Below are 9,849 nucleotides of genomic sequence, written 5' to 3'. Positions count from 1 at the left end.
ACCTCGATTGTGATAAGGGTGGTCGCAACCGTGGCCAAAAGTACGCTTTACTTATTTATTTCTTCCCTTTCATACCTCGACTGGGATAAGGTTGGTCTCAATCATGGCCAAAAGTTAAGAATACGATTTATTGATTATAACTTGGGAAAAAGAAAATTAGCACATTCATCCTATATTGACTTAAAATTCAACATGTATTATGGCTATAGTTTCCTTAAAAACTTCAATTGGTGTTAATGTAAGACAAAATCAAAACCGGGCTAAAAATTGTTAGTTTAATTTAATGCCTATAAACCTAATTGAAAATTTAAAATAAGATTTATTGTATCATGAATTTCATGATATGAAATAGAGATTAAAAATAAAGAATTTTTACTTAAATACATTTACTCGAGACAATTTTACTTAAAATCGTGTCGAAGATTTGTGATAAAAAATTTGAAAAATATATTACCCGTATAGAAATATTATTTCTATCGATAATGATGACCTAAAAATAATCATAAAAGACGTATAACTTATGTTTAATTTAAAAAGTTTTAAAAATTTGTTGCAATATAGTTAAAAAGTGTTGCAATATGTGTTGCATTTATATTTTTGAAAAACAAGTGTTGCATACATTCATTCATTCATTTGCATACATTCATTCATTCATTCGTTTGCATAAAATGATATATGTATATATCTCCTCCCACACTTAAATTGGACCATGTCCTCATTGGTGCAAAATGGAGATAAAACATTAAAGATAAAACAAACGGAAATAAACGAAAGATATAGCAAAGAAAACATTCATCATAAAATTAAAATAAAACTTAAATTGTAGAAACATAATAAAGAGAAAAATGTACGAAACTGAAATTGAAATAAGATAAGATAAAAATAAAAGATAAAACCTAAGCATGTGGCGGGGAATCCGGAGGTGTTGGTGAAGTCTCCACATTTCGGTGTCGAAAAAACGAAAGCATCCGATGCCGAGTCGATCTATGCTCACGCCTCAAAGTATTGAGGGTGTCGTTCATCACCATATTGTTCTCCACCAAATCATCAATTCTCAAATTCATTTGTCTATTATTGGCATTGATTTGGTTCAAAATCCGCCTCAAATCCACCGGATCATTATCTTGGGTGGCTTGGGCTTGTGGTGCACCTTCCGCTCCTTCCTCCGTACCTACATTATGAGAACTAGAAGCACCTCCAACCCTAGTTCCACGAAGATGTGCAATACGGGTAGCATACGAAATAAAAACTGGAGGAGCCGCAGAAACTAACAAATGAGCCCGCTCAAGAGCCGCAATGTCCAAAACCGGAACATACCCATGGTAAGTGGACATATCATAAGTTGCCAATTCATCCTGTGCTCCCAAAACAATAGCGGTTATTAAATTACCAAGAGGGACTTGAGTGGTGTGAGCCCTCGAAGCATGATACAGATTGTCAAAAATCATTCCAATGATATCCACCCGCAATCCTTTAAACAAACAATCCCAAACAAACAAATCCCGGACTTGAATCTTTGAACTCTCAACACGACCAAAAAGTGAAAAACTCAAATACTTGTGAAAGAAGAACACACAATTGTCCTTAATCAACTTGCTTGAAGTGTTTTTGGAGTCAAAAGAAGTTTGGTCAGAAAGAGTTTGCCAAAAAGAGTTATTGTCAAAATCCCGAGGCTTATCATAAAAGTCACTAGTAGGGAAACCAAACATATTACCCATAGCCTCATAATCAACTGTATAGGTAACACCATTATTCCGAAAAGAAATTTCAGTCCTCTTCTTGTTCATCTTTAAAGTAACCAAAAACTCAACCACAAACTCTTGAATTTGTGGAAAACGCATAGAAGCAAAAGTCTCCCATCCCAAAGTTTCAATAAAAGCAGTAATTTGTGTAGTGAAGTTCAACTTTCTTACCGAATCAAAGTCAAGAAACTGCATATCCACGAACTTACGATTGGGGTTTGAAAAGTGCTTGAAACGTCCAACTTCTTCCTCAAAATGAATGTCGAAATAAGCTCCGCAACTAATCCTTAGGCGATTAGCCTCAGTGACAGCCGGCTTGTGTCCAACACGCTTTTCTCTTGGCATGGTTATGGAGTTTAGGGTTTAGATGAAAAAGATGAAAAGAGAGAAAAGCTTGAGGTTGAAGATGAAGTAGAAGTGTTGTGGAGACTTGAAGTTGAAAGGTGTAGGTGATTGAAAAGGTTAATGATGAAATTGGGAAGAGTAAAAGTAAGGTATTGGGAAGAGGTAAGAGTAGGGGATTGGATAAAATTTGAGGTGATGTAAGGTTTGTGTAAGTAATAGGTATATATAGGGTTTGAATAAGAAGTTAAATAGGTAGAGTAGGAATAGGAATTGGAATAGGTAGAGTTGAAATAGGAAAAGTAATTAGGTAGAGGTTGAATAGGAAGAGGAATAGGTATAGGTTAAATGGGAAAAGGAAAAGGTATAGGAAGAATGAGAAGAGGTGGAAAATATAGGCCAAAAATCCGGACTTGGAGTGCCTTAAATACGCGTGTCGCGGTCGTGGATGGGTATCCGCGGCCGCGGATCGCGTTTTTCAACCAATTTTTGTCTCTGAAATTTCCGAAGAATTTTCTGAAGTTACCGAGAATCCAGAATTCGCGGCCGCGAATCGAGTTGGGCAGCAAATTTTTGTCTGAATTTGGAGTAAATTTGCTGAAGTTGCCGAGAATCTATTAATTCTCGGCCGCGGATCACACGGTGGTCACCCAATTCTTCATAATAACTTCAATTCATGTGATTTCTTGATAGTTTGGATCTTGGACTCCTTTAAAATGTTATCTGTACTTAAAAACATAAATGTAAAATATTAAATGATAAGGAAAACCAAAGGTTTATCCTTATTAATGGAAAATTAAAATGAAAAATGCATTAATTAATGAATGTTAAAATTATGAATATGAAAGATTTGAGACTAAAATTAATTGAAGCATTTATGTGTATTTATCAATTTAAGTAAAATAAATCTATTTAAGGAACTTGAAATTTAATTAGTAACATTTAATTAGTCATGAATGGATTAAGTTTGCATTTAATTGATTCATTAGTTTAGAATTATGAAATTAAAATGTAACCATATAATAAAAAACAAAGTATAATGCAAAAGAGAAATTTTTATTTATTAGTCATATGTACAAGATAAAAATAAACAATAGCTATGCTAAAAATTCGTCCCTTTTAATCGGGATTTTCTTAGCCCTATATTGATCCATTTTCAACTGCACGAAGGCTTGACGTTCGGGTGCAGAAAGAAAATTTGGTCCTGATCGAAAAACTCGCTTCACTAGACCTTCAAATTCTAAAAATTTATAGTCTAGCATTGGGAAAGATTCAGCATCACTCCAAGGAACGGAAATACTGCCCTTGGTCCCTAGAATTATTCCGCATATAATATTCTCGAACCCAACCTTCTTAGCCTTGGATCTAGATGCGGCAACAAGACCCTCCATCAGAATTTTTGAAGAATCAACCACGTTGCCTTGAAATATATCGCCAATGACATAAAGATCAGATTCTTGGACGACACTACTGAACGTGCGACCGAACAGGCTGTGACTCAGAAACTTATGCAAATATAGCATAGAGTTGGAACAGAAAGACTTATTATAGGCAAGTTTTGAGTTGAAAGGCCAGATGCCGGTGAGCATTCGCCAAATATCAGTGGACGTCATATCTCTTCCATGATGACGTTTGGGAATATCCTTCAAGGGAAAACCAAACCAAGCATGCAATTCAGGATATCCAAAAGTGAAGTTTTGCCATCCCGACGAAAACTGAGACGCACCCGACGCTTGTTAACAAAACACACTGTGCAGAAGAACTCTAATACCCAGTCTCCAATTATAGGAAACTTCATATCGACAAATCTGGTCCATCCTAAACGCTCCATGTAGCGACTCATATCTTCTTTGATTCCTAATTGATCATTAAGAAAGTCATCCATGTATAGCATTCCGACAAAGAACGTGTATCGAAGCTTCAAGAAGCGCCTTCCCTCATCGTGATTGAAGATGAGAAAGTTACATCCATAACGCTCTGATATATCAACACGTTTATTGCGTGAAGCAATAACTTTCTTAGATGAAGTGTTTGAGGAAGTCATGGTGTTTTGAAAGATTAAGGAAGAAAGGTTCTGAACTTAGTGTCTGGATTGTTGAATGGTAAGAAAATCAGAGATAGTTCTGATAGAGATGAAAAGAAAGTGACAGAAAACTGAACCTCTAGAACCTATTTATAAGATCCTAGGACGAAAAGAGGTGTTGGTTCGAAGTGAAAAGACATGAAACAAACCTTTTAGAAATGAAGATACTTAATGTTTCGTTTCTGAAGAGTTACAACTGCTGGGATAAGCGTCAATTTGGGCATATTTTCCCTGTGTCGCGACCGAGGATGCTGACCTGTGGTCGCGACACGCTGATTTCCCTGCGGAAATCAGTTGTCAAAACTCCAAAGTGCTGATCCTCTACCGAGAATCCTCATCCTCGGTAAGTTCAGAAATTTTCCTTTCAATTTTTAATCAGAATTCTCAACTGAGAATCTGAAATCCTCTACAAGTCCAGAAATTTTCCTGGCTGCTAGTTATGCCCAAATTCTCTATAAGTTCAGAATTTTTTTTTTTACCTCCTTAAGAATTCTATATATGTGAATTCTCAACTGAGAATTTCAAATTCTCAACTGAGAATCACTGAATTTTCTAATTCACAGGAAATTCCTAAAAATTAATTAATATCATGACTCGAATATATTTTTCTATATCTAAAATTCTAAAATGATATAATCGAAAACAAAACAAAAATAAAAATAAAAATAAAAAATAAAAATAAATAAAAATAATAAAAACTAATTATTAGAAAAATGAAATGATTTATATGTCAGGAAATCTTGTTACGAAATTAGTTCCTATTTCGGAAATATTTTCGTAATAGATTTTACATCGATTACCGTTAACTTTGAAACGCTTTCCATTAGTTTCCTCAAGTTCCAAAGAACCATAGTCGAATGTCTTGACGACTAAATACGGTCCGTCCCATCTGGACTTAAGTTTTTCTGGAAATATACGAAGTCGTGAATTAAATAACAGCACCTTATCTCCAACATTAAAGTGTTTGACTTTAATCTTGGCATCGTGCCATTTTTTCACTTTTTCTTTATAAATCCTCGCATTTTCATACGATAGATGACGTAACTCATCTAACTCATTTAAATTGAGCAAACGTTTCTTTCCTGATTGTTGTAAATCAAAATTAAGTTTTCTAATAGCCCAATAGGCTTTATGTTCTAATTCAACTGGTAAATGACATGCTTTTCCATATACCAAACGGTATGGAGTCATTCCTATTGGTGACTTAAATGCAGTACGGTATGCCCATAGCGCATTATTGAGTTTTTGTGACCAATCTTTTCTTGATGACGAAACAGTTTTCTCTAGAATCCATTTGAGTTCTCTATTTGAGATCTCCGCCTGACCATTCGACTGAGGATGGTATGGCGTCGATACGCGGTGGCGTACTCCATATTTTTTCATAAGCATATCAAAATTCCGATTTATGAAATGGGTACCGCCATCACTAACAACGTATCTAGGACAACCGAATCTATAAAATATATCGTCAAGAAAATTAATAACTACTTTAGAATCATTCGTAGGGGTTGCAATTGCTTTAACCCACTTCGAAACATAATCAACGGTTACTAATATGTAAGTTTTACCATTGGAAGGCGGAAAAGGTCCCATGAAATCAATTCCCCACATGTCGAAGGTTTCAACTTCCAACACATTTGTGAGGGGCATCTCATCTTTCCTTCCTAAGTTACCCGTTCTTTGGCATTTATCACAACGAGTAATAAAGGAACCAACGTCTTTAAACATTGTCGGCCAAAAGAATCCACATTCCAATATTTTAGCTACCGTTTTATTAATTCCATTATGTCCTCCATATGAGCTGGAATGACATTCTGTTATTATAGATTCATATTCATTTTCTCCAACACATCTCCTAATTATCCCGTCACCACATGATTTGAATAGAAAGGGATCTTCCCAAAAATATTGTTTAATATCGAAGAAAAATTTCTTCCTCTGTTGGGGAGATAATCCTTCCGAAACAATATCGGTTGCAAGATAATTAGCAAAATCTGCATACCATGGTGACATGATACTTTCTACCTGATAGAGATGTTCATCGGGGAAATCATCTCGTATACCGACAGTTTCACCTGTAGGACCGTTTTCATCTTCTAGTCTCGATAGATGATCTGCGACAAGGTTTTCTACTCCCTTTTTGTCTTTAATTTCTATATCAAATTCTTGTAACAATAAAACCCATCTAATCAGACGCGGTTTTGCATCTTTCTTAGCAAACAGATAACGTAAAGCTGCGTGATCTGTATAAATAATAACTTTAGATCCTAACAAGTATGACCTAAACTTATCACATGCAAATACTACGGCTAACATCTCTTTTTCAGTTGTTGTGTAATTTAACTGTGCACCGGACAATGTGTGACTTGCATAATAGATCACATGTAATCTTTTATCTTTTCTTTGACCTAGAACACATCCCACAGCTAGGTCACTTGCATCACACATGATTTCAAAAGGTAAATCCCAATCGGGTTTAGCGATTATGGGTGCACTGACTAAAGTTGTTTTCAATGTTTCGAAAGCTTTAATACAATCTTCATTAAAATCGAAGGTTGAATCCTTCATAAGCAAATTAGTAAGTGGTTTGGAAATCACAGAAAAGTTTTTTATAAATCTTCTGTAAAAACCTGCATGTCCTAGAAAAGATCTTACTCCCTTGACAGTTGTTGGTGGGGGTAATTTTTCTATTACTGAAGTTTTTGCTCTATCCACTTCTAATCCTTTTTCAGATATTTTATGACCTAAAACAATTCCTTCGTCAACCATGAAATGACATTTTTCCTAATTTAATACTAAATTCATCCATAAATATCTGAAAGAACTATATCTAAGTTTTTTAAACATGCATCAAAAGAATCTCCATAAACTGAAAAATCATCCATAAATACTTCCATGATATCTTCGATGAAATCATTAAAAATTGCAGTCATGCAACGTTGAAAAGTTGCTGGTGCATTACATAGACCAAAAGGCATTCTTCTATATGCAAATGTTCCATAAGGACATGTGAAGGTTGTTTTATCTTGGTCATCCGGGTAAATATATATTTGAAAGAATCCGGAATAACCATCAAGAAAACAATAAAATGCATGACCGGCTATCCTTTCGATCATTTGATCGATGAAAGGTAAAGGAAAATGATCTTTCCTAGTTGCCTTATTTAGGTTCCTATAATCTATACAAACCCTCCAACCGGTGGCGGTTCGCGTAGGTATTAATTCACCTTCATCATTCCTTACTACAGTTATACCTCCCTTTTTGGGTACACAATGGATTGGACTAACCCATTCACTATCCGAAATAGGATAAATGATTCCATTGTCTAAAAGTTTAGTAATCTCATTTTTGACTACTTCTTTCATGTTCGGATTTAAACGTCTTTGTCTATCCGCTTTAGGTGGTTTATCTTCTTCTAAGTGAATCCTATGCATTACAATACTAGGATTAATTCCTTTTAAATCTGAAATTTGCCATCCCATACTTCCTATTCTATTTCTAACAACTTCTTTCAATTTTTCTTCTTGATTTTCTGTTAATTTGTTAGAGATGATTATAGGTAGAGTATCACTTCCACCTAGGAAAGTATATCTCAGATGGTTTGGTAGTTCTTTAAGTTCCAATTTAGGTGGAACTATTACTGAAGGCGGAACTGGTCCATCTTCTCGAATCAAAGGCTCTGGGTCCTTATCTTCTAATTCTTCACCCATTATAGGTTCTATTATTTCTTCTCTTTGAACAATGTCATTAACACATTCTTCAATTAAATCAAGCTTCATACAAGCAAAATCTTCCATAGGATATTTCATTGCTTGATTCATATCGAACTCGATCTTATCATCACCTATCCTTAAAACTACTTTTCCTTCCGACACATCAACTAGAGCACGTCCCGTGTTCATGAACGGTCTACCAAAGATTAGCGGACAATTAGCATCATAAGAAAAATCTAAGATAACAAAATCAGTAGGAAAAATAAATTTGTCAACTTTTACCAAAACGTCTTCAATTATACCATATGGTCTTTTAGTGGATTGATCCGCTAATTGCAAAACCATATTGGTACGCCTGATGTCCTCTTCTAAACCTAATTTTTCAAAAATAGACAATGGCATCAAGTTTATACTAGCTCCTAAATCACAAAGACAACTTGGAAATTCCATATTTCCCAATGTACACGGAATGGTAAAGCATCCGGGATCTTTGAGTTTAGTAGGTAATTTACTTGATACTATCGAACTACATTCTTCAGAAAGAGAAATGAATGAAATTCCTTCCCAACTAATCTTTTTTGAAATTAAATCTTTCAAAAATTTTCCATAGTTAGGAATTTGCGTAATTGCATCCATGAATGTTAAATTTATATGCAAATTTTTAAGTTTGTCCAAAAATGATAAAAGTTGTTTATCATGGTCCTTATTTCGGACCCTGTGTGGAAAAGGTGGTTTTGGTACAAAAGGTTTTGGATTAGAGTCAATTGGTGTATCTTTTTGTTTTAACGTATCTTCTTTGGATTTTGGTAAATCATTTCCAGGTAAAATTGAATTTCTGGGCATTTCCGGACCTAAGTAGTTTTTCCCCGAACGAAGAGTGATAGCCTTAACATGATCTTTCGGACTTTCTTCCGTTTGGCTGGGATGACTTCCCTCTTTGTGGGATGGAATTGATTTAGCAAGTTGTCCAATTTGAACCTCCAAATTATGGATGCTAGATGATTGGTTTTTGATAAGCTGATCGAATTTATTTTCGATCCGTTTAAAACCATCGTCTTGATTACTTACCTTTCCATTCATAGCATCTATAAATTTATCGATTTTTGAAGATAAAGTGCTAATCGTATCTCTTGTTTGATTTTGATAATTATTTACACGATATTGATTAGCATTTGCATTATTATTATTATTACCATCTTTCCAGTTAAAGTTAGGATGATTTCTCCATCCAGGATTATAAGTATTAGAATAAGGATTAGTAGTTTGGTTTTGTCCTTGGACAAAATTTACCTGTTCTATCTCATTCATACCTTCGTAATCAATGTCTCTCTGGATTGGATCATTAGGATCGTACGGTGCCATAAATTTATCAATTTTGTGCGATAAGGCAGAAAATTGGGCTTGTAACATTGCTACAAGATCAAGATTCATTATACCTTTAACTGATGATGTACCTGAGGATGATGGTTTTGCCATTGGTATATGTCCACGCTCTGCGGGCCACATACTGCTGTTAATTGCCATTTCCTCCAAAAGTTCTCTTGCTTGGGCGGATGTCTTTTTCATAAATAACCCACCAGACATAGCATCTAATGAACCTCTAGTCGTAGGATTTAATCCATTATAGAATGTCTGCATTAAAAGTGCATCTGGCATTTGGTGGTGTGGGCATAAACGTTGAAGTTCTTTAAAACGTTCCCAAGCTTCATAAAGAGTTTCATTATCATTTTGGGTAAAAGATGTCAACTCTTTGATGACTCTTGCGGTTTTTGCTAAGGGAAAATATTTTTGTAAAAATGCTTGGGCTAATTGGTCCCAAGTTTCAAATGTTGCAGCAGGCATAGAAGTTAACCAAATTTTTGCCTTATCCTTCAAAGTGAAAGGAAAGAGGCGAAGTTTGATTGCTTCGGCTGTTACATCAGTAATTTTAAAAGTGTCACAAATTTCTAAGAAATTTGTTAAATGTGCA

The 9,849-nt window shown here is 34.9% G+C and overlaps 1 non-coding gene across 1 annotated transcript; it reads left to right on the top strand.

Moving 5' to 3' along the window:
• The first annotated feature begins 9,534 nt into the window (after nt 1-9,534).
• On the top strand, nt 9,535-9,641 carry LOC136207700 (small nucleolar RNA R71). Its single transcript, XR_010676829.1, has one exon. It is a non-coding gene; the product is annotated as a small nucleolar RNA R71 (small nucleolar RNA).
• The last annotated feature ends 208 nt before the right edge of the window (nt 9,642-9,849 follow it).

This window comes from Euphorbia lathyris, chromosome 9 (assembly GCF_963576675.1).
Source record: "Euphorbia lathyris chromosome 9, ddEupLath1.1, whole genome shotgun sequence".
Taxonomy (NCBI): Eukaryota; Viridiplantae; Streptophyta; class Magnoliopsida; order Malpighiales; family Euphorbiaceae; genus Euphorbia; species Euphorbia lathyris.
Note: the sequence above shows the minus strand (reverse complement) of the source record. Positions and strands in the feature narration are given on the sequence as shown.